General features: G+C 41.2%; 1 long non-coding RNA gene across 1 annotated transcript; it reads left to right on the top strand.

The window, feature by feature from the left end:
* The first annotated feature begins 19569 nt into the window (after nucleotides 1–19569).
* Nucleotides 19570–21197, top strand: LOC147361923 (uncharacterized). The gene is made up of 2 exons (XR_015138396.1): nucleotides 19570–19674; nucleotides 20676–21197. It is a non-coding gene; the product is annotated as an uncharacterized LOC147361923 (long non-coding RNA).
* The last annotated feature ends 5010 nt before the right edge of the window (nucleotides 21198–26207 follow it).

Genomic DNA, 26207 nt, shown 5'->3' with positions numbered 1-26207 from the left:
GTAGAACTGGTATATAGCTATGTGGCTACAGATGACAATATTGTACTGTGTACTTAGAACTTTCTAAGAGAGTAGGTCTTGGATATTTTTGACATAAAAAAGAAAAAATGATTAAGATGTAAAGTGATGGCTATGTTGATTGGCTTGGTTATGGTGAATATTTGATAATGTATATGAAGTCATCAGGTTGTACATCTTAAATATATACAATTTGTGATTGTCCAGCCTCCAATTAAATAAATTTATATAAGTTCAGTTCAGTTCAGTTGCTCAGTCGTGTCCAATTCTTTGTGACCCCATGAGTCGCAGCATGCCAGGCCTCCCTGTCCATCACCAAGTCCCGGAGTTCACTCAGACTCACGTCCATTGAGTCAGTGATGCCATCCAGCCATCTCATCCTCTGTCATCCCGTTCTCCTCCTGCCCCCAATCCCTCCCAGCATCAGAGTCTTTTCCAATGAGTCAACTCTTCGCATGAGGTGGCCAAAGTACTGGAGTTTCAGCTTCAGCATCATTCCTTCCAAAGAAATCCCAGGGCTGATCTCCTTCAGAATGGACTGGTTGGATCTCCTTGCAGTCCAACGAACCCTTAAGAGTCTTCTCCAACACCACGGTTCAAAAGCATCAATTCTTCATCGCTCAGCTTTCTTCACAGTTCAATTCTCACATCCATACATGACCACTGGAAAAACCATAGCCTTGACTAGATGGACCTTTATTGGCAAAGTAATGTCTCTGCTTTTGAATATGCTATCTAGGTTGGTCATAACTTTCCTTCCAAGGAGTAAGCGTCTTTTAATTTCATGGCTGCAGTCACATCTGCAGTGATTTTGGAGCCCAGAAAAATAAAGTCTGGTACTGTTTCCATTGTTTCCCCATCTATTTCCCATGAAGTGATGGGACCAGATGCCATGATCTTCGTTTTCTGAATGTTGAGCTTTAAGTTTATATTAAAAAAATTTTTTTTTAAATTGTGATTGTCAATTATACCTCAGTAACACTGGAGGAGAAATCAATTTTAAAGAAAGTCTTAGTATATTCAAGCATTTTTTTATGCTTGAATAAAAACATAAACATGTTTTGCCAAACATATAAGAATGGCAAAATGTTGATGATTTTCTATTGATGAGCATGGCAGGGGTTTATTATACAATTTTCTCTATTTTTCATGCATGTTTGAAACTTTCTATTGCAAAATGGAAGCCAATTTGCAATACTTAGCTGCTGCTGCTGCTAAGTCGCTTCAGTCATGTCTGACTTTGTGCGACCCCATAGATGGCAGCCCAGCAAGGCTCCCTATCCCTGGGATTCTCCAGGTAAGAACACTGGAGTGGGTTGCAATTTCCATCTCCAATGCATGAAAGTGGAAAGTGAAAAGTGAAAGTGAAGTCGCTTAGTCGTGTCCGACTCTAGTGACCCCATGGACTGCAGCCTACCAGGCTCTTCCGTCCATGGGATTTTCCAGGCAAAAGTGCTGGAGAGCTGAAAATTGTAATTTTTCAATTACCTGCCTTTCTGGTGTTAGCTCTTTCTCAGATAATGCAATATACAGCCTACATAACCAGCCCTCACCTCATAAACAGTTCTCTTTGATCTTTTACTGGTGGCTCAGATGGTGCTTCCCTGGTGTGACTCACACAGTAAAGAATCCACCTGCATTGCGGGAGACCCAAGTTTGATCCCTGGGTTGGGAAGATCTCCTGGAGAAGGGCATGGCAACCCACTCCAGTATTCTTGCCTGGAGAATCCCCATGGACAGAAGAGCCTGGTGGACTACAGACTATGGGGTCGCAAAGAGTCAGACATGACTGAGCAACTAAGTACACAGCACACAGATGGTAAAGAATCTCCCTGTGATGCAGGAGACCTGTGTTTGATCCCTGGGTCAGGAAGATTCCCCTGGAGAAGGAAATGGCTACCCACTCCAGTATTCTTACCTGGAGAATTCCATGGACAGAGGAGTCTGTCAGACTTCAGTCCTGGACATGACTGAATGACTTTCACTTTGATCTTCCATACAGTTTTGGCCCTTTATTTTATTCTTTTAAATATAAATTTATTTATTTTAATTGGAGGCTAATCACTTTACAATATTATATTGGTTTTTCCATATATCAACATGAATCTGCCACGGGTGTACACATGTTCCCCATCCTGAACCCCCCTCCCACCTTCCTCTCCATACCATCCCTCTGGGTCATCCCAGTGCACCAGTCCTGAGCATCCTATATCATGTGATTCATTTCACATATGATATTATACATATTTCAATGACATTCTCCCAAATCATCACACCCTCACCCTTTCCCATAGACTTGAAAAGACTGTTCTATACATCTGTGTCTCTTTTGCTGTCTCACATACAGGGTTATTATTACCATCTTTCTAAATTCCATATATATGCATTAGTATACTGTATCGGTGTTTTTCTTTCTGGCTTACTTCACTCTGTATAATAGCCTCCAGTTTCATCCACCTCATTAGAACTGATTCAAATATATTCTTTTTAATAGCTGAGTAATACTCCATTGTGTATATGTACCACAGCTTTCTTATCCACTAGTCTGCTGATGGACATCTAGGTTGTTTCCATGTCCTGGCTATTATAAACATTGCTGCGATGAACATTGGGGTACATGTGTCTCTTTCAATTCTTCAATACAAAATGTATGTATTCACATACATACATATGCATACACACATACATCAGTGTGTATGCCAAGCAGTGGGATTACTGGGTCGTATGGCAGTTCTATTTCCAGTTTTTAAAGGAATCTCCACTCTGTTCTCCATAGTGGCTGTACTAGTTTGCATTCCCACCAACAGTGTAAGAGGGTTCCCTTTTCTCCACACCCTTTCCAGCATTTATTGCTTGTAGACTTTTGGATAGCAGCCATTCTGACTGGCGTGAAATGGTACCTCATTGTGGTTTTGATTTGCATTTCTCTGATAATGAGTGATGTTGAGCATCTTTTCATGTGTTTCTTAGCCATCAGTATGTCTTCTTTGGAGAAATATCTGTTTAGTTCTTTGATTGAGTTTTTTGATTGAGTAGTTTATTTTTCTGGAATTGAGCTGCAGGAGTTGTTTGTATATTTTTGAGATTAATTCTTTGTCAGTTGCTTCATTTGCTATTATTTTTTTTCCCATTTTGAAGGCTGTCTTTTCACCTTGCTTATAGTTTCCTTTGTTGTGCAGAAGCTTTTAATTTTAATTAGGTCGCATTTGTTTTTGCTTTTATTTTCAATATTCTGGGAGTTGGATCATAGAGGATCCTGCTGTGATTTATATCAGGGAGTATTTTGCCTATGTTCTCCTCTAGGAGTTTTATAGTTTCTGGTCTTATGTTTAGATCTTTAATCCATTTTGAGTTTATTTTTGTGTATGGTGTTATAAAGTGTTCTAGGTTCATTCTTTTACAAGTGGTTGACCAGTTTTCCCAGCACCACTTGTTAAAGAGATTGTCTTTTCTCCATTGTATATTCTTGCCTCCTTTGTCAAAGATAAGGTGTCCATAGGTGTGTGGATTTATCTCTGAGCTTTCTATTTTGTTCCATTGTTCTATACTTCTGTCTTTGTGCCAGTACCATACTGTCTTGATAACTGTGGCTTTGTAGTAGAGCCTGAAGTCAGGCAGGTTGATTCCTCCAGTTCCATTCTTCTTTCTCAAGATTGCTTTGGGTATTCGAGGTTTTTTGTATTTCCATACAAATTGTGAAATTATTTGTTCTAGCTCTGTGAAAAATACCATTGGTAGCTTGATAGGGATTGCATTGAATCTATAGATTGCTTTGGGTAGTATACTCATTTTCACTATATTGATTCTTCCGATCCATGAACACAGTATATTTCTCCATCTATTAGTGCCCTCTTTGATTTCTTTCATCAGTGTTTTATAGTTTTATATATATAGGAGAAGGCAATGCCACCCCACTCCAGTACTCTTGCCTGGAAAATCCTATGGATGGAGGAGTCTGGTAGGCTGCAGTCCATGGGGTCGCTAAGAGTCGGACACGACTGAGCGCCTTCACTTTCATTCATTGGAGAAGGAAATTGCAACCCACTCCAGTGTTCCTGCCTGGAGAATCCCAGGGATGTGGGAGCCTGGTGGGCTGCCATCTGTGGAGTCGCAGAGAGTCGGACATGACTGAAGCAGCTTAGCAGCAGCAGCAGCATATATAGGTCTTTTGTTTCTTTAGGTAGATATATTCCTAAATATTTTATTCTTTTTGTTGCAGTGGAATCGTTTCCTTAATTTCTCTTTCTCTTTTCTCATTATTAGTGTATAGGAATGCAAGGGATTTTTGTGTTTTGATTTTATATCCTGCTACTTTACTATATTCATTGATTAGCTCTAGTAATTTTCTGGTGGAGTCTTTAGGATTTTTCTATGTAGATGATCATGTCATCTGCAAACAAACAGTGAGAGTTTTACTTCTTCTTTTCCAATCTGGATTCTTTTTATTTCTTTTTCTGCTCTGATGGCTATGGCCAAAACTTGTCAGACTATGTTGAATAGTAATGGTGAAAGTGGGCACCCTTGTCTTGTTCCTGATTTTAGGGGAAATGCTTTCAATTTTTCATCATTGAGGATAATGTTTGCTGTGGGTTTGTCATATATAGCTTTTATTATGTTAAGGTATGTTCCTTCTGTTCCTGCTTTCTTGAGAGTTTTTATCATAAGTGGATGTTGAACTTTGTCAAAGGCTTTCTCTGCATCTATTGACATAATCTTATGGCTTTTATTTTTCAATTTTTTAACGTGGTGTATTACATTGATTGATTTGGGATAAAGCCCACTTGGTCATGATGTATGATCTTTTTAATGTGTTGTTGGATTCTGATTGCTAGGATTTTGTTAAGGATTTTTGCATCTATGTTCATCAGTGATATTGGCCTGTAGTTTTCTTTTTTTGTAGCATCTTTATCAGATTTTGGTATTAGGGTGATGGTGGCCTCATAGAATGAGTTTGGAAGTTTACCTTCCTTTACAATTTTCTGGAAAAGTTTGAGTAGGATAGGTGTTAGCTCTTCTCCAAAGTTTTGGTAGAATTCAGCTGTGAAGCTGTCTGGACCTGGGCTTTTGTTTGCTGGAAGATTTCTGATTACAGTTTCAATTTCTGTACACGTGATGGATCTGTTAAGATTTTCTGTTTCTTCCTTGTTCACTTTTGGAAAGTTGTACTTTTCTAAGAATTTGTCCATTTCTTCCAAGTTGTCCAACTTATTGGCATACAATTGCTGATAGTAGTCTCTTATGATCCTTTGTATTTCTGTGTTGTCTGTTGTGATCTCTCCATTTTCATTTCTAATTTTATTGATTTGATTTTTCCCCCTTTGTTTCTTGATGAATCTGGCTAATGCTACTAGAGCTACTTCAAAGATAAAGACATTGCTTGCTAAAGTTGGAAATCTAGAGAATTCCCTTTTCAGACGGCCCATACTATGCTCTCCAGTCCCTACTGCTATCTTAGAACTATAACTAGCCATCTCTAAACTGCCAGATACATTCATTCCCTTCAGTTTCTGCTATCTTACTTTTTTTTTAGCCTAAGATTTTTTTGAAACTTCTTAGTGTTCTTTTCCAAACATTAACCAATAGGTGCTTAGAAGAAATAAATATTGAAAATCAGTGTTGAATTGTATAAAGAAGGCTAGATATGAAGCCAGGGGACCAGTGATCTTGATGCTTCTTCACTTTTTACCCAACCTTCTCAGGTCTAAAATGGGAAATACCCACTCTTCCTAAGACCTGAAGGGTCATCCTGAGGCTCAGATATTGTGAACACATTTTGTAAAACCTAAAACTGAGGCAACATACAAACAAAAGATTTGGGATTTGTTTCTTTTTTTTTCATTCATTAAAAAATGTTTAGCAAATGCCTGCTAGGTGCAAGACCACTAGGCCAAGCATGGAACTTAGAAACATGGGGAAGATGTCATAAGGCCTCTATCCACACTTGTTTATTGATCTTAAATGGTTCAGTACTACAATTAAAAAGACAATAACACGTGTTGAAGAGAATGTAGAGAAACTGGAATCCTCATTCATTGCTTGTGGTAATGTAAAATGATACAGCTGCAAAGTTACCATATATTTCAACAGTTCTCCTAGGTATCAATGCAAGATAAATGAAAACATCTGTTGACAAGAAAACTTAGATATAAATGTCAGATAAGCAATATTCATAAAAACCAAAAAGTGTGTTGTGGGCAAGGCGCATCAAGTGTACATCAGCTGATGAATAGATAAATGAAATGTATTACATGAAAAAAATGAAATCGTATTTGGCATGGTAGATATACTGATGCATGCTGCAACATGGATGAACATCGAAAATATTATGCTGAGTTAATGAAGCCAGCCATTGGCTCTGGTGAGGATAATGAGACAACATCTAAGGAGATTCAATCTTGTTGAACTTGATGATTCATTATGAAAAAAACCTCAGGGACACATGACACAAATTGTGACTGTGCAAACTATAAATTATTAAATGATCTTCAGGATCTTATCAAAAAGTCAAAGCATCAAGTGTAAAATCTGCAGTAGGTATAAGAGCAGTACCAAGGCATTTAGACGGATGGCATTCACAATTTAAACATTCTCCAGTGAGTACCTACCGTTCTGAATATGGTGACAATTTCTTTGTCACCCCACCTTTTAGTAATACATCCACCTCTGTAACTTCAGGAGTGGGCACCAAACTCAAATCTAGCCAAGTCTGTGTCCAAAGGGCGTGGCCCAGAGATAACCTCATGGCCCAGGCCAACTGACTTTATTCCCTGACAATGTTGATTTGGTGGTGGTTTTTTGTTGTTGTTGTTTTAATTTATTTCTGGAAAAACCTCACTTTCCTGATGAGGAACTGATAAGGGTATGGCCTGTAACTGCTGGTAGCCACATGCCCCATTTACATGAAGAGGCCTGAAAGAATATAGCAGGTAAAGTCATCCAGTCAACAGCTATTTATTAAATACCTACTGTGTGGCAATCCTATGTTGGAAAGATCCCCTGAAGAAGGAAATGGCAACCCACTCCAGTATTCTTGCCTGGACAATTCCATGAACAGAGGAGCCTGACGGGCTACAGTCCATGGGATTGCAAAGAGGTGGACACAACTGAGTGACTACACTTTCTTTTTTTCACTGTGTGGCAAGACTGATCCAGGAGTAAGGGATACCTAAGTGAGTAGGATGAGTGGTGTAAAGGAGATTCTTATTAGAATCAAGTCTCCAGGGTTCCTGAGGCTAATAACATCCCTTCTTGGATGGTGTGACCTGCTGGAGCAGAAGCTGTCATTTTCCAACTTGTGTCTTCTGACACTCCTTCAGAATTAAAGCAGCTCACTCCTTATCAGCAACTCTCTGCTGAAGGACCATTTCCTGGCTGTGGAAGAACATTGGGGTCATATGCAAGGAAGGTCAAACCCCTAGATTCAACCTCAGCCAGAGATGGATGGAGGGCTTCCCTGATAGCTCAGTTGGTAAAGAATCCTCCTGCAGTGCAGGAGACCCTGGTTCGATTCCTGGGTTGGGAAGATCCACTGGAGAAGGGATAGGCTACTCACACCAGTGTTCTTGGGCTCCCCTTGTGGCTCAGCTGGTAAAGAATCTGCCCACAATGCGGCAGAGCTGGGTTCGATCCCTGGGTTGGGAAGATCCCCTGGAGAAGGGAAAGGCTACCCATTCCAGTACTCAGGCTTAGAGAATTCTGTGGTCACAAAGTGTCAGACACGACTGAGCAACTTTCACTTTACTTCACTTCAGAGATGGATGGGGACTTGGTAGATAAATGCCCTAGTGCCCTTGCCTTTCAGTTGGAATAATTCTGTCTCCCAGGGTGACCCAGCATGAAGGAGTCTAGTTGCCTGAGCAGTAACTTGCTTGTTAACACACCTTTATTGGCTTCCTTCCCTTCTCTGTCTCACTTCTCCACTCCCTCCAAGTGTTTTCCTGGGATCACTTCCAAAATAAACTACTTCCAGTCAAATCTTTGTCAGGGTCAGCTACTGGGGAACCCAAACTATGACACCTACCAGAAACTAATTACTAAAAAATATATGCACTCCATTGCACCCATATAAACCCTAACTAGTACTATGATGCTGCGAGGGATTGGGGGCAGGAGGAGAAGGGGACGACAGAGGATGAGATGGCTGGATGCCATCACTGACTCGATGGACGTGTGTCTGGGTGAACTCCAGGAGTTGGTGATGGACAGGGAGGCCTGGCGTGCTGCGATTCATGGGGTCACAAAGAATCGGACACGACTGAGTGAATAAACTGAACTGAGTACTATAAATCCTGGGTTGTCCAACATTATAGCACTATCCACAAGAGAACTCTGAGGACTTGAAATGCATCTGCTTCACACTGAGATGTGCTGTATGTATAAAATACACAATGCATTTCAAAGACATAATAAAATCTTTATGTCTCATTAATGATCTTTTACATTTTTTACATGTTGAAATGATATTATTTTGGACAAATTGGTTTTCAAATATCTTCTGAATATTAATTTCACTTGTTCCTTTTTACTTTTTAATATGGCTACTACAAAGTTTATTAATAATATTAGTCGTGTAGTTCATTTTGTTTTTCTATGAACCTGAGATAAAGTGGTAGCTTTAAATAAGACACATGTGGGAAAGGACAGCTGGCCTTTGGCCCAAAGCTGGTAGTTTTGGCCAGACAGCCTGAGGTGCCACCTCTTCAAACGAGCTGGTCTGCATGGATACACTTAATTCCAGGTCTTGTATCTAGCAAAGTTCACAATCAAACTATGTTGTATAGCTTGCTTGCAACCTGTCCGAGATCTCGCTCTCTCTAAACTGAGACCAAATTCTGGACCAAGACCTCCCAACCCTTTTACCACCTAGTGTGTATGTTGAACAGTTTATAACTATTCAATTAACTCTTTACTCATTAATCTTGGGACTTCCCTGGTGGTCCACTGGTTAAGACTCGGCACTTCAATCCCTGGTTGAGGAACTAAGATTTTGCATGCCTTATGGTGCGGCCCCACCAAAAAAAGTCTTTACTTGTTAACCAAAGCAGCCAGGCAAGCTATTTCTAGCACTCATCTGTGTGTCCTGTAGGGCTACAATCATAAGTCCACTACTCTCAAACCACTTTTCTTATTTCAAATTTAGGATTTCACCCAACAACTATCAAGCATTGCCATCCATCTCTAACAGTCAAGTTGTTCAGTTTCCATAGAACAACCATCTCTGTACCATAATGACACTTCTTTGTAGATCCATTTGGGTGTTTTCTTACATTTTCCTGCATCCTTTAAAATAACGAGATAGAAGATGGGAAAATTAATATGCTAATATCAGCAATAATGCAACTAAGGCAATTATGAGGAGAGCACAAAGTAGAGAGTAGGTGACTTTTCAGCCTGGTTTGGATGAAAATTGGAAGTAAGTTCTTGATTATATTTTTAATTTTGAAGGAAGAGAAACAATTTTTTAATCTATAAAACATCTATAGCAATTTATTCATAAATGCTGAAATGTAGAAGCAACCAAAGTGTCCTTCAGTAGGTGAATGTCTTAGGGAAAACACAGACCCAAACTGTCTGCCCTGGCCAGGCACCATAGTAACCACTTGCATTAGTTATTTAAGAAGGAGGGCTTGGTAAGAAGTGTGGAACTAACAAGCCACCACCAACTGGAAGAATTAGGAAAGGTGAAAAGAAAAGAGAAGACTCTAGTTCATATGTCTTGCCAACCTCCCAGAATCCTCCTTGCTGGAATCCATCTTGGCTGTGTCACCAGGAAGGACTCTGAGCCAGAACAATTGGTCAGAGACAACTGTGAAATAAATTCCATCACCATACACCCCAAGACTGGGAGCCATGTGGCAGAGAAGTTCTCCTGGGTTCTCTTACTCTCCCCTTGGGTGCCTCTTTTCCCAATAAAGTCACTTGCTTTGTCAGCATATATGTCTCCTTGGACAAGAGTGTTAGACAAGAGCCCATCTTGGGCCCTGGAAGGGCCTTTAAACTATCCTGTTCAGACAATATAATATTATTTAGCGCTAAAAGAAATGTGCTACCAAGCCATGAAACCACATGAAGAAAACTTAATTCATTACTACTAAGTGAAAGTCAGTCTAAAAAGAGCTACATACTATATCATGCTAACTATATGACATTCTTTAAAAAGGCAAAATTATAGAGACAGTGAAAAGATCTGTGGTTGCCAGAGGGTGGAATTGGGTAGAGGTGGGAGTGAGGGATGAATAAGAGGAGCAGAGATAATTTTTAGGACAATGAAGACACTCTATGATACCATGATGACTGAAATGTCATTATACATTTGCCCTGTCAACTAAAAAATTAGTCAGAACCTGAAAGTAGAACTATTTTATTTGGTGGGAATATTAAGGACTCCAAGCACAGGAGACAGCATCTTAGTAACTCTGAGAAAACTGCTCTAAGGAGGCAGGAGGGGAAGTCAGGCTATATACAAGTTTGCAACAAAGGTGGCAGGCAGTCTGAACATCAAAGATTATTGTTAAGTAAGGAAAACCAGATATCAAGCTTAGGAATTTAGCATTCTTCTGTGTGTGGGAAGATGTAAGACTCTGGGCTCACTGAATTCATTCCTTTCATATGCACCTCAGCTATCTGGAGCCAAATCCTGTGCCTTTTCTTTTTTTTCTTCTCACATCTCTCTTCTCCCCTTAAACACCCATCTCTTCAGCAGTCACTGTGGGGGGGGTGGCAGCATCTGCTGGATCTCAGGCATTGTGTTCCCTTTTGAGAGCCCTCATTCACATTTGAAGGTTGATGCCTGTTACATCCTTGTTTATTCATATGGACAGAGATATTCCATTTCACAGTCCAAATCCATAGAATACACAACACCAAGAATGAACCTTAATACAAGTGATGGACTTTGGGTGACTATGATGTGTCAATGTAGATCCATCAGATGTAGCAAATGTGTCTCTTTGGTAGGGATGTTGAGAGTGGGGAGGCTATGGAGTATGAGGGCAAGGGGATATGGGGAATCTCTGTACTTGCCCCTAAAAAAACAAAAGAAAAGAAAAGAAGAACTATGAAATACTTTTAAGTTATTGGTAAATATTACATATGCAAATGGTGAAAGGTTATAATAGAGGAAATGGAGAGTATTTTGAAGTTATAGATTGAGAGTCTATGTCCCATTGATCCTTTAGGGAATTTCATAGGCTTGTACATTGCCTGATACAGATAAAGCTGACCCCAACAGTGAATCAGTTAGAACTGGACATGGAACAACAGGCTGGTTCCAAGTAGGAAAAGGAGTATGTCAAGGCTGTATATTGTCACCCTGCTTATTTAACTTCTATGCAGAGTACATCATGAGAAACACTGGACTGGAAGAAGCACAAGCTGGAATCAAGATTGCCGGGAGAAATATCAGTAACCTCAGATAGGCAGATGACACCACTCTTATGGCAGAGTGAAGAGGAACTAAAAAGCCTCCTGATGAAAGTGAAAGTGGAGAGTGAAAAAGTTGGCTTAAAGCTCAATATTCAGAAAACGAAGATCATGGCATCTGGTCCCATCACTTCATGGGAAATAGATGGGGAAACAGTGGAAAGAGTGTCAGACTTTATTTTTCTGGGGCTCCAAAATCACTGCAGATGGTGATTGCAGCTATGAAATTAAAAGACGCTTACCCCTTGGAAGGAAAATTATGACCAACCTAGGTAGCATATTGAAAACCAGAGACATTACTTTGCCAACAAAGGTCCGTCTAGTCAAGGCTATGGTTTTTCCTGTGATCATGTATGGATGTGAGAGTTGGACTGTGAAGAAGACTGAGCGCCAAAGAATTGATGATTTTGAACTGTGGTGTTGGAGAAGACTCTTAAGGGTTCGTTGGACTGCAAGGAGATCCAACCAGTCCATTCTGAAGGAGATCAGCCCTGGGATTTCTTTGGAAGGACTGATGCTAAAGCTGAAACTCCAGTACTTTGGCCACCTCATGTGAAGAGTTGACTCATTGGAAAAGACTCTGATGCTGGGAGGGATTGGGGGCAGGAGGAGAACGGGATGACAGAGGATGAGATGACTGGATGGCATCACTGACACGATGGACATGAGTCTGGGTGAACTCTGGGAGTTGGTGATGGACAGGGAGACCTGGCGTGCTGCAATTCGTGGGGTCGCAAAGAGTCGGACACAACTGAGTGACTGAACTGAACTGAACTGAACAGTGAATCATTGCCACTTTTTCTAGAAGCTGCCCTACTTGTAGGAGACTCAATATATTTAATCCATATTTCACCTGCTTATTCTCTGCAGTAAGTATATCCCTTTATTTCCAATAACCTGTCTATGAGTAGGATGTTTATGCATACTGGAAATCTGTGTGAACATTTAAGATCTTCCCTGTTGCAAGCCCTAAGGCTCCAGTGACAGCCATCTATTCAGCCCTAGAGGTGGATGTCCCTGGAATTAGGCTTTGTGCCTCTGTGACTTGGGTCTGGTTACTAAGTATTCTGTCATCCTGTTTCATTGTCTTATAAAACTGTTTGAATCTGTGATCCACTTCTCTTCAGTGCTTAGGAGAGGTTAACTTTCCAGGTCAGGGTGAAACCAAGCAGGACCTTGTGGTGCTCCTGGGCACAGAAGCCTTTCTGTCCCCTGTTTCTTGTAGGGAACAGACCTCTAGTCTCCATGACCTTCCCTGAGTAATAAAGGGCAGATTCAAACAGTTCCTAATCTGGGAAGGGAAGGGATGCAAAGACAAGGGACAGAGAGTCAGAAAACAATACTGGAGCCTTGGAACAGCATCGTAGTCTTGTCTCAAGGAATACACATAATATCTTTGAGCTCTTTAAGCTGTCAGCATTGTTCATACCAGAGAAAGACCATGTGTTGTTCTTGTTCAGTTGCTCAGTCATGTCCAACTCTTTGTGATCCCAGGGACTGCAACACTCCAGACTTCCTGACCACATGATGCTACATTAAAGAACCAGTGAAGCTCATCAGGAAGATTACCTGAGACGAACAAAGGTCCATCTAGTCAAAGCTATGTTTTTTCCAGTAGTCATATATAGATGTGAGAGTTGGAACATAAAGAAGGCTGAGCACTGAAGAACTGATGCTTTTGAACTGTGGTGTTGGAGAAGACTCTTGAGAGTCCCTTGAACTACAAGGAGATAAAACTAGTCAGTCCTAAAGGAAATCAGTCCTGAATAATCATTGGAAAGACTGATGCTGAAGCTCCAATATTTTGGCCACCTGATGTGAAGAGCGACTCTTTAGAAAAGCCCCTGATGCTGGGAAAGATTAAAGGTAAGAGAAGGGGATGACAGAGGATGAGATGGTTGGATGGCATCACCAACTCAATGAACATGAGTTTGAGCAAGGTCCAGGAGATGATAAAGAACAGGGAAGGCATGCTGTAGTCCATGGGGTCACAAAGAGTAGGATAGGACTGAGCAACTGAATAACAGATTAGAACACACACTGTAATCTTATCAGCAATCCCACCCTTAAACTGTTTCTATAAAACTCCTCATATAAATCTCCTGGGGTTGGGACTCACAGTATTTTGGAGCAGGAGTCCACTCTGTCCCCTTTTACCTGGCAAAGCTATAAAGCTTTTTTTTTTTTTTTTGCTTCACCCCAAATTCTGTTTCCAAGATTCAGTCAGGTGCTGCTGCACTGAGGCTGAGCTTTTGGCATCGGGGCTGCTGAAACAGTTCATATATGTGGTTTAGATACACAATTGTGCTCCAGGGACCCTGTTTCTGTGGGTAGCTGTGTAGCAGGATTTAGTTTATGATAGCCACTGAGTTATCTAAAAGTATAGCTTGAACTGACGCTGAAGCTACCTGATGCGATGAACTGACTCATTTGAAAAGACCCTGCTGAGAAAGATTGAAAGCATGAGGACAAAGGGACAACAGAGGATGAGATGGTTGAATGGCATCACTGACTCAATGGACATGAGTTTGGGTAAGCTCCCACAAACTCCCAAGGAGTTGGTGATGGACAGGGAGGGCTGGTGTGCTGCAGTCCATGGGGTCACAAAGAGTCGGACATAACTGAGCAACTGAACTGAACTGAATAGTTTGAACTTGAATTGACCTTTAGGGGATAGGCATTCTGTTCCCTTCAGATCAGATCAGATGAGACCAGTCGCTCAGTCGTGTCCGACTCTGCGACCCCATAAATCGCAGCACGCCAGGCCTCCCTGTCCAACACCAACTACCGGAGTTCACTCAGACTCATGTCCATCGAGTCAGTGATGCCATCCAGTCATCTCATCCTCTGTTGTCCCCTTCTCCTCCTGCCCCCAATCCCTCCCAGCATCAGAGTCTTTTCCAATGAGTCAACTCTTCACATGAGGTGGCCAAAGTACTGGAGTTTCAGCTTTAGCATCAGTCCTTCCAAAGAAATCCCAGGGCTGATCTCCTTTAGAATGGACAGGTTGGAACTCCTTGCAGTCCAAGGGACTCTCAACAATCTTCTCCAACACCACAGTTGAAAAGCATCAATTCTTTGGCACCCAGCCTTCTTCACAGTCCAACTCTCACATCCATACATGACCACAGGTAAAACCATAGCCTTGACTAGACGGACCTTTGTTGGCAAAGTGATGTCTCTGGTTTTCAATATGCTACCTAGGTTGGTCATAATTTTCCTTCCAAGGGGTAAGCGTCTTTTAATTTCATGGCTGCAGTCACCATCTGCAGTGATTTTGGAGCCCAGAAAAATAAAGTCTGACACTGTTTCCACTGTTTCCCTATTTCCCATGAAGTGATGGGACTGGATGCCATGATCTTCGTTTTTTGAATGTTGAGCTTTAAGCCAACTTTTCACTCTCCACTTTCACTTTCATCAAGAGGCTTTTTAGTTCCTCTTCACTTTCTGCCATAAGGGTGGTGTCATCGGCATATCTGAGGTTATTGATATTTCTCCCAGCAATCTTGATTCCAGCTTGTGTTTCTTCCAGTCCTGCGTTTCTCATGATGTACTCTGCATAGAAGTTAAATAAGCAGGGTGACAATATACAGTCTTGACATACACTTTTTCATATTTGGAAACAGTCTGTTGTTCCATGTCCAGTTCTAACTGTTGCTTCCTGACCTGCATACAAGTTTTTCAAGAGGCAGGTCAGGTGGTCTGGTATTCCCATCTCTTTCAGAATTTTCCACAGTTTATTGTGATCCACACAGCCAAAGGCTTTGGCAAAGTCAATAAAGCAGAAATAGATGTTTTTCTGGAACTCTCTTGCTTTTTCCATGATCCAACAGATGTTGTCAATTTGACCTCTGGTTCCTCTGCCTTTTCTAAAACCAGCTTGAACATCAGGAAGTTCACGGTTCACATATTGCTGAAGCGTGGCTTGGAGAATTTTGAGCATTACTTTAGTAGTGTGTGAGATGAGTGCAATTGTGCGGTAGTTTGAGCACTCTCTGGCTTTACCTTTCTTTGGGATTGGAATGAAAACTGACCTTTTCCAGTCCTGTGGCCACTGCTGAGTTTTCCAGATTTGCTGGCATATTGAGTGCAGCACTTTCGCAGCATCATCTTTCAGGATTTGGAATAGCTCAACTGGAATTCCATCTCCTCCACTAGCTTTGTTCGTAGTGATGCTTTCTAAGGCCCACTTGACTTCACATTCCAGGAATGTGGAGGAATGGAGCCAGGAATGTCTGGCTCTAGGTGAGTGATCACACCATCGTGATTATTTGGGTCATGAAGATATTTTTTGTACAGTTCTTCTGTGTATTCTTGCCACCTCTTCTTAATATCTTCTGCTTCTGTTAGGTCCATACCATTTCTGTGCTTGATCAAGCCCATCTTTGCATGAAATTTTCCTTTGGTATCTCTGATTTTCTTAAAGAGATCTCTAGTTTTCCCATTCTGTTGTTTTCCTCTATTTCTTTGCATTGATTGATGAAGAAGGCTTTCTTATCTCTTCTTGCTATTGTTTGGAACTCTGTATTCAGATGTTTATATCTTTCCTTTTCTACTTTGCTTTTTGCTTCTCTTCTTTTCATAGCTATTTGTAAGGCCTCCCCAGACAGCCATTTTGCTTTTTTGCATTTCTTTTCCATGGGGATGGTCTTGATCCCTGTCTCCTGTACAATGTCACAAACCTCATTCCATAGTTCATCAGACACTCTATCTATCAGATCTAGGCCCTTAAATCTATTTCTCACTTCCACTGTATAATCATAAGGGATTTGATTTAGGTCATACCTGAATGGTCTAGTAGTTTTTCCCTATTTTCTTCAATTTAAGTCTGAATTTTGCAATAAGGAGTTCATGGTCTGAGCCACAGTCAGCTCCTGGTCTTGTTTTTGCTGACTGTATAGAGCGTCTCCATCTTTGGCTGCAAAGAATATAATCACTCTGTATAATAGGCTCCAGGAGCCTATTATACAGAGTGAAGTAAGCCAGATGGAAAAACATAAATACAGTATACTAATGCATATATATGGAATTTAGAAAGATGGTAACAATAACCCGGTGTACGAGACAGCAAAAGAGACACTGATGTATAGAACAGTCTTATGGACTCTGTGGGAGAAGGAGAGGGTGGGAAGATTTGGGAGAGTGACATTGAAACATGTAAAATATCATGTATGAAACGAGTTGCCAGTCCAGGTTCGATGCACGATACTGAATGCTTGGGGCTAGTGCACTGGGACGACCCAGAGGGATGGTATGGGGAGGGAGGAGGGAGGAGGGTTCAGGATGGGGAACACATGTATACCTGTGGCGGATTCATTCTGATATTTGGCAAAACTAATACAATTATGTAAAGTTTAAAAATAAAATAAAATTAGAAAAAAAAAAAAAGAATATAATCAATCTGATTTTGGTGTTGACCATCTGGTGACGTCCATGTATAGAGTCTTCTCTTGTGTTGTTGGAAGAGGGTGTTTGTTATGACCAGTGTATTTTCTTGGCAAAACTCTATTATTCTTTGCCCTGCTTCATTCTGTATTCCAAGGCCAAATTTGCCTGTTAGTCCAGGTGTTTCTTGACTTCCTACTTTTGCATTCCAGTCCCCTATAATGAAAAGGACATCTTTTTTGGGTGTTAGTTCTAAAAGGTCTTGTAGGTCTTCATAGAACCGTTCAACTTCAGCTTCTTCAGGATTACTGGTTGGGGTATAGACTTGGATTACTGTGATAGTGAATGGTTTGCCTTGGAAATGAACAGAGATCATTCTGTCGTTTTTGAGATTGCATCCAAGTACTGCATTTTGGACTCTTTTGTTGACCATGATGGCTACTCCGTTTCTTCTGAGGGATTCCTGCCCGCAGTAGTAGATATAATGGTCATCTGAGTTAAATTCACCCATTTCAGTTCACTGTTTCCTAGAATGTCGACATTCACTTTTGCCATCTCTTGTTTGACCACTTCCAATTTGCCTGATTCGTGGACCTGACATTACAGTTTTCTATGCAAGATTGCTCTTTATAGCATTGGACCTTGCTTCTATCACCAGTTACATCCACAGCTGGGTATTGTTTTTGCTTTGGCTCCATCCCTTCATTCTTTTTGGAGTTATTTCTCCACTGATCTCCAGTAGCATACTGGGCACCTACTGACCTGGGGAGTTTCTCTTTCTATATCCAATCATTTTGCCTTTTCATACTGTTCATGGGGTTCTCAAGGCAAGAATACTGAAGTGGTTTGCCATTCCCTTCTCCAGCGGACCACATTCTTTCAGATCTCTCCACCATGACCTGCCCATCTTGGGTTGCCCCATGGGCATGGCTTAGTTTCATTGAGTTAGACAAGGCTGTGGTCCTAGTGTGATTAGATTGACTAGTTTTCTGTGAGTATGGTTTCAGTGTGTTTGCCCTCTGATGCCCTCTTGCAACATCTACCATCTTACTTGGGTTTCTCCTACCTTGGGCATGGGGTATCTCTTCATGGCTGCTCCAGCAAAGCGCAGCCATTGCTCCTTACCTTGGACGAGGGGTATCTCCTCACTACCGCCCTTCCTGACCTTCAACGTGGGATAGCTCCTCTAGGCCCTCCTGCGCCTGTGCAGCCACAGCTCCTTGGACATGGGGTTGGTCCTCCGGGCCTCCGCCCCTGGCCTTGGGCATGAGTTGCTCCTCCCAGCAGTTGCCCCAGCCTCAGGTGTAGGGGCATGGGGTAGCTCCTCCCAGCCGCCGCCCCTGACCTCGGATGTGGGGTAACTCCTCTTGTCACCACCCCTGACCTCAGACGCGGGGTAGCTCCTCTCGGCCCTTCCTGTGCCGTCACAGTCTGGTACTCTCCGCCGCTGCCCCTGACCTCGGACTTGGGGTAACTCCTCTTGGCCGCTGCCCTTCGGGCATGGGGTCCTCCCAGCTTCTGCCCCTGACCTCGGACGTGGGGTGACTCCTCTCGGCCGTGCTTAGTGTGCCGGTCTTTGCAGCCACCTGCGCTTAGCGCACCGGTTGTCGCAGCCGCCTGTGTGTTCCCTTAGTACTTACTAAAGCCTGAACCTGGTGTGAGGTCCACATAGAGATTGTCTCACCAAACATTATAATTTGTGCCTCCTCCTTTAGGAAGATATAGTAGTTGCTACTGCCCAAAGGCCAAGAGAACATTCCTTCAGTTCAGTTTAGTCACTCAGTCATGTCCAACTGTTTGTGACCCCATGAGCTGCAGCACGCCAGGCCTCCCTGTCCAACACCAACTCCCGGAGCCCACTCAAACTCATGTCCATTGAGTCGGTGATGCCATCCAACCATCTCATCCTCTGTCTCCCCTTCTCCTTCTGCCCTCAATCTTACCCAGCATCAGGGTCTTTTTAAATGCGTCACCTCTTTGCATCAGGTGGCCAAAGTATTGGAGTTTCAGCTTCAACATCAGACCTTCCGATGAACACACAGGACTGATTTCCTTTAGGATGGACTGGCTGGATCTCCTTGCAATCCAATGGACTCTCAAGAGTCTTCTCCAACACCACAGTTCAAAAGCATCAATTCTTTGGTGCTCAGCTTTCTTCACAGTCCAACTCTCACATCCATACATGACTACTGGAAAAACCACGGCCTTGACTAGATGGACTTTTGTCGGCAAAGTAATGTCTCTGCTTTTCAATATGCTGTCTAGGTTGGTCATAAATTTCCTTCCAAGGAGTAAGCCTCTTTTAATTTCATGGCTGCAGTCACCATCTGCAGTAATTTGGGAGCTCAAAAAAATAAAATGTGCCATTGTTTCCCCATCTATTTGCCATGAAGTGATGGGACCGGATGCCATGATCTTAGTTTTCTGAATGCTGAGCTTTAAGCCAACTTTTTCACTGTCCACTTTCACTTTCATCAAGAGACTCTTTAGTTCTTTATCACTTTGGTGTCATCTGCATATCTGAGGTTACTGATATTTCTCCAGGCAATCTTGATTCCAGCTTGTGCTTCCTCCAGCCCAGTTTAATCTAATTGTTTTGAAAAATAAACAGTCTCTTCAGGGAGGAGTCCCAGTCTTTGAGCTAATACCCCAGGGGTGATTCCCCTTATTTCATGAATGTAAAGGTCAAGCTTGACATTCATACTTCCCTGGTGACTCAGATGGTAAAACGTCTGCCTGCAATGCGAGAGACTCGGGTTTTATCCCTGGGTCGGGAAGATCCCCTGGAGAAGGCAATGGCAATCAACTCCAGTACTCTTGCCTGGACAATCCCATGAACAGAGGAGCCTGGTAAGCTACAGTCCTTGGGGTTGCAAAGAGTTAGACACGACCAATCAACTTCATTTTTCTTTCCTTTCCTTTTCAAAGGTCAAGGTTTACTTAAATCTGAGAGGCACAGGGCAGTGGCCTGAAGTAATTGCTTTTCCAATTCTTGAAAAGCCCTTTGCATTTTTAATTCTGTTCAAAAAGTCCATCGTTTTATCCTTTCAACTTTTCCTCTAAAGGTCTAGCCTATTAGGTCATAGTTAGGGATCCAGTTGCTGCACAACCCCCCATTCCCCAGGAAACCTCTAAAATGTTTTCTAGTTCCTGGAGCAGTGAGACTGCAAATGACAATCTGTCTCTCTTTAAAATACTGCTTTTATTAACTCACCAAAACCTCTGCTTTGCCAAATCCCATTGTCACTCTTCTGTCTTCATCTTACTCAGAAGCATGGACTCCAGCTTCACCTTTTAGAAACACACTCTTCACCTCTGTGACAGCACGTTCTCTTTCACCTCAGCCTCCTTGGATGAGTCTCTACCTGTGAATGTTGGCCTCAGGCCTCAGTCTTTGGCTTCTATCTCTTTATGTCTTTTGTTCTCTCTCACTTTTTTCTTTCTTAATTCTTATTTAACAAAAATTCTTAAATTAGTAGAAAAACTATCAGGATCTTATATAATCTGGGATTTATATATATAATAAAATTTAAAATTGGGGTATTTTTAGCATCCTTGATATATTTAATGTTAAAAGAAGAGGGCAATTTACTAAATGTTTAGGAACACTCTGGTGACTCATGGGCTTCCCTGGTGGCTCAGATGGTAAAGAACCTGCCTGCAATTCAGGAGACCTGGGTTCAATCCCTGGGTTAGGAAGAACCCTTGGAGAAGGGAAAGGCTCACCATTCCAGTATTCTTACCTGGAGAATTCCTTGGACTGGGGGACTAAAAGAAATGCATATAGTCCATGGGGTCACAAAGAGTCAGACACAACTGATCAACTTTCATTTTCACTTTTAATATTCCAGTGGCTCAGAGGTAAAGCATTCGCCTGCAATGAAGGAGACCTGGGTTCAACCCCTGGGTCAGGAAGATCCCTTGGAAAAGGAAATGGCAACCCACTCCAGTATTCTTTCCTGGAGAACCCCATGGACAGAGGAGCCTGGTGGATCCATTGGGTTGAAAAGAGTCAGACATGACTGAGAAGCTAACACTTCACTTCATTAAGCCATTAGCAAACCAAAGTGTCTTCTGATAATATCCACTTCTTCAGCTATCATTCTTTGGATAATTTCAGTCTCACAGAAGACAACTGTGACCCAGAGGCTTCTAAGTTGCTAAAATTATATGCCCAAAGTCATCATTTTTATTCCTAGCAGAAATCCTCATATCTTTATTTTAAAGCCTGTTAAAACTTACTTTACAAGACAGTTTAAATAAAATATTTTTAGAAAAGTGAAGAGATGAAAAATATATTAAAAATTGTCATGAAAATTTAAAAAGTTAAATCATATCTATTCAAAGTGTGTAAGTAAATCCATAAATCCCTACATCTATGTTTCATTAAGTCCTACACATATTGTACTACATGGCACAATACTACCTGTCAGTAATGATGCCAAACATTTGTCATTAGTAATTGCACACATAGTAAAAATTGTAAGCTCTGTAAGGGTAGGAAACATACATTTCATTTACATGCCATTTTCTACTTTTATTCCTGCAGCTTCTTTGAGAGTGCAGTTGAAAATAGACTATTTAAAAGGAATGAAGGTAAGTCTCTTATGCAAAATCAAAAAAGAATTTTAAAATTCTTTATGCTCGGGAAGAGTGCTTCAGCTTTTTTAACCCCTGAATGTATAATAGATCTAGAAGTATCTAAAATAGAGATTAAATATTAATAATATGCATTGCAAGTTAATTTTCAAATGTATTTCTTACCTTAAATTATATTTCTTTCAGTTAAATGAAAGTCACATTTAATAAACACAAAAAATATTTTTATCAATTAAAAATGGACCTGCTAATGGTGATTTGTAAGGGATGCAAAGGAGATTATAATGATAACTTTAGTAGTGTTCTATAAATTACTTATAGAAAGGCTAAGTCTGGCCTTCTAATTTTCCCGATTGAAATGGAGAAAGCTATATCTGTGTGAGGTGGCATGAAAGTCTGAAATTCTCTAAGGGATTAATGGATTATGAATCTTGGTCTATAACTTGAAAGAACTCTCCATTTTCTCTATTGTGTTATTTCACCATTTGGATATATAATTTTCACCAATATCTTACCAGTATTTCATTGATTTTTTTTCTTTTATTTAATTGAATGGGTCAATTACAGACATTTCTCATATATTCCCTGCCCTCACAATCCACAGCCTCCCCACCACCAAAGTCCCCACCAGATGATACACTGGCTGCAACAGATGAATCTACATTGACCCGTCATGTCACCCAAAGTCCATAGTTTATATTAGGGTTCACTCTTGGTATTTTGTGTTAGTTCTACAATTTTGGACAAATGTACAATGACATTTCTGTCATTATGGTGTTGGGGGAGTTTGTAATTTCCTTGGTTCTGTCTCGCTGCAGCAAAAATTTGAAGCAATGGATGGACTAGTGTTACAGCTGTTTTATTTGGCAAGCAAAGGAAAATACATCCTCAAAGCATGAAGCAGGCCAACCCAAAAGATGTGAAGAGGAGAGAGTAGAGCAGTGAAGGGCTCTATTTTGACTCTTCTTTTTATATGTTTTTTTCTCCTCCTCCCCCTGAGCTTGCCCTGTGTAAATTGGGTGAGCCAGGAAGGCTGTTTGCTTCCACCTGAGGTTCTCACTCTGGTTCTCGGACCTTCCTTTGTTCTATTTATGTGGGCTTCTTTTTCCTTCCTTTGTCTTTTAGCCACCACTATTTTGGACTCTTTTTTCCTTTTCTAACTACCTAACATTCCCCGCTCAAGAGATGGGAGGCCCAATTCTTTGGGAATTGTGGTGTCAAGGACTCTCTGGCTAGTTCCTGCTGAACTGGGATGGTGAGAGGCATTGGGCCTCCCCATCTTGTTGGTCTCAAGCCTCAGAGTCTTTAAAGTGGTGTTGGAAAAAGTTGAATATGACTGAGTGACTGAACTGACTGACTAAACTGATCTTAGGGTGAGTGATATTTTCCATGGTCAGGTGTAGTTTTATATATATATATATATATATATATATATATATATATATATATATCCCTGTTGAACTGGCACTGCATGTTGTAGCTTGTTGACCTGGGCAGAGGCAAAACAGGTTAGACAATCGGTAATACATGGATCAATCATAAGCAGCATCAATATGCTGATAACAGGGATTAGTAGGGGCATTAGCCAACTCCAAATTCCCCCTCACCAGGACAAGGATCCCCCAAAGAGAGATTGTAGCCATTCTGAGGACTCTCCACCTCTTTCTTTGAGAAACCATACTCACAGAAAACTAGTCAATCTAATCACACTAGAACCACAGCCTTGTCTAACTCAATGAAACCAAGCCATGCCCTGTGGGGCCATCCATGGTGGAGAGGTCTGACAGAATGTGGTCCACTGGAGAAGGGAATGGCAAACCACTTCAGTATTCTTGCCTTGAGAACCCCATGAACAGTATGAAAAGGCAAAATGAAAAGATACTGAAAGAGGAACTCCCCAGGACAGAAGGTGCCCAATATGCTACTGGAGATCAGTGGAGAAATAACTCCAGAAAGAATGAAGGGATGGAGCCAAAACAAAAACAACATCCAGTTGTGGATGTGACTGGTGATAGAAGCAAGGTCCAATGCTATAAAGAGCAATATTGCATAGGAACCTGGAATGTTAGGTCGATGAATCAAGGCAAATTGGAAGTGGTCAAACAAGAGATGGCAAGAGTGAACTTCGACATTTTACGAATCAGCGAACTAAAATGGACTTGAATAGGTGAATTTAACTCAAATGACCATTATATCTACTACTGTGGCAGGAATCCCTTAGAAGAAATGGAGTAGCCATCATGGTCAACAAAAGAGTCTGGAATGCAGTACTTGGATGCAATCCCCAAAATGACAGAATGATCTCTGTTCATTTCCAAGGCAAACCATTCACTATCACAGTAATCCAAGTCTATATCCAAACAGTAACACTGAAGAAGCTGAAGTTGAACGGTTCTATGAAGACCTACAAGAACTTTTAGAACTAACACCCAAAAAAGATGTCCTTTTCATTATAGGGGACTGGAATGCAAAAGTAGGAAGTCAAGAAACACCTGGAGTAACAGGCAAATTTGGCCTTGGAATACGGAATGAAGCAGGGCAAAGACTAATAGAGTTTTGCCAAGATAATGCACTGGTCATAGCAAACACCCTCTTCCAACATAAGAGAAGGCTCTACACATGGACATCACCAGATGGTCAACACCGAAATCAGATTGATTATATTCTTTGCAGCCAAAGATGGAGAAGCTCTATACAGTCAACAAAAACAAGACTAGGAGCTGACTGTGGCTCAGATCATGAACTCCTTATTATCAAATTCAGACTTAAATTGAAGAAAGTAGGGAAAAACCACTAGACCATTCAGGTATGACCTAAATCAAATCCCTTATGATTATACAGTGGAAGTGAGAAATAGATTTAAGGGCCTAGATCTGATAGACAGAGTGCCTGATGAACTATGGAATGAGGTTCATGACATTGTATAGGAGACAGGGATCAAGACCATCCTCATGGAAAACAATTGCAAAGAAGCAAAATGGCTGTCTAGGGAGGCCTTACAAATAGCTGTGAAAAGAAGAGAAGCAAAAAGCAAAGGAGAAAAGGAAAGACACACCAATCTGAATGCAGAGTTTTCCAAAGAATAGCAAGAAGAGATAAGAAAGCCTTCCTCAGTGATCGATGCAAAGAAATAGAGGAAAACAACAGAATGGGAAAGACTAGAGATCTCTTCAAGAAAATTAGAGATACCAAGGGAACATTTCATGCAAAGATGGGCTCAATAAAGGACAGAAATGGTATGGACCTAACAGAAGCAGAAGATGTTAAGAAGAGGTGGCAAGAATACACAGAAGAACTGTATAGAAAAGATCTTCACAACACAGATAATCACAATGGTGTGATCATTCACCTAGAATCAGATATCCTGGGATGTGAAGTCAAGTGGGCCTTAGAAAGCATCACTACGAACAAAGCTAGTGAAGGTGATGGAATTCCAGTTGAGCTATTTCAAATCCTGGAAGATGGTGCTGTGAAAGTGCTGCACTCAATATGCCAGCAAATTTGGAAAACTCAGCAGTGGCCACAGGACTGGAAAAGGTCAGTTTTCATTCCAATCCCAAAGAAAGGCAATGCCAAAGAATGCTCAAACTACCGCAGAATTGCACTCATCTCACACGCTAGTAAAGTAAAGCTCAAAATTCTCCAAGCCAGGCTTCAGCAATATGTGAACTGTGAATTTGCAGATGTTCAAGCTGGTTTTAGGAAAGGCAGAGGAACCAGAGATCAAATTGCCAACATCCGCTGGATCACTGAAAAAGCAAGAGTTCCAGAAAAAATCTATTTTTGCTTTATTGACTATGCCAAAGCCTTTGGCTGTGTGGATCACAATAAACTGTGAAAAATTCTTAATGAGATAGGAATACCAGACCACATGACCTGCCTCTTGAGAAATCTGTGTGCAAGTCAGAAAGCAACAGTTAGAATTGGACATGGAACAACAGACTGGTTCCAAATAGGAAAAGGAGTACATCAAGGCTGTATATTGTCACCCTGCTCATTTAACTTCTATGCAGAGTACATCATGAGAAATGCTTGTGCTGGAAGAAGCACAAGCTGGAATCAAGATTGCCTGGAGAAATAATAATAATCTCAGATACGCAGATGAAATCATCCTTATGGCAGAAAGTGAAGAGGAACTAAAAAGCCTCTTGGTAAAAGTGAAAGAGGAGAGTGAAAAAGTTGGCTTAAAGCTCAACATTCAGAAAACGAAGATCATGGCATCTGGTCCCATCACTTCATGGCAAATAGATGGGGAAACAGTGGAAACCATGTCAGACTTTATCTTTTGGGCTCCAAAATCACTGCAGATGGTGACTGCAGCCATGAAAATAAAAGACGCTTACTCCTTGCAAGAAAAGTTATGACCAACCTAGATAGCATATTAAAAAGCAGAGACATTACTTTGCCAGCAAGGATCCATATAGTCAAGGCTATAGTTTTTCCAGTGGTCATGTATGGATGCGAGAGTTGGAGAACCCATGTATACCTCTGGTGGATTCATTTTGATATATGGCAAAACCAATACAATATTGTAAAGTTAAAAAAAATAAAATTAAAAATAGAAAGAAAGAAAGAAAGCTGAGCACAGAAGAATTGATGCTTTTGAACTGTGGTGTTGGAGAAGACTGTTGTGAGTCCCTTGGACTGCAAGGAGATCCAACCAGTCCATTCTAAAGGAGGTCAGCCCTGGGATTTCTTTGGAAGGAATGATGCTAAAGCTGAAACTCGAGTACTTTGGCCACCTCATGTGAAGAGTTGACTCATTGGAAAAGACTCTGATGCTG

The sequence above is a fragment of the Bos grunniens genome, chromosome 12 (genome assembly GCF_055505025.1).
Source record: "Bos grunniens cultivar Pamir isolate PY7600 chromosome 12, Bosgru_T2T1.0, whole genome shotgun sequence".
Lineage (NCBI taxonomy): Eukaryota > Metazoa > Chordata > Mammalia > Artiodactyla > Bovidae > Bos > Bos grunniens.
Note: the sequence above shows the minus strand (reverse complement) of the source record. Positions and strands in the feature narration are given on the sequence as shown.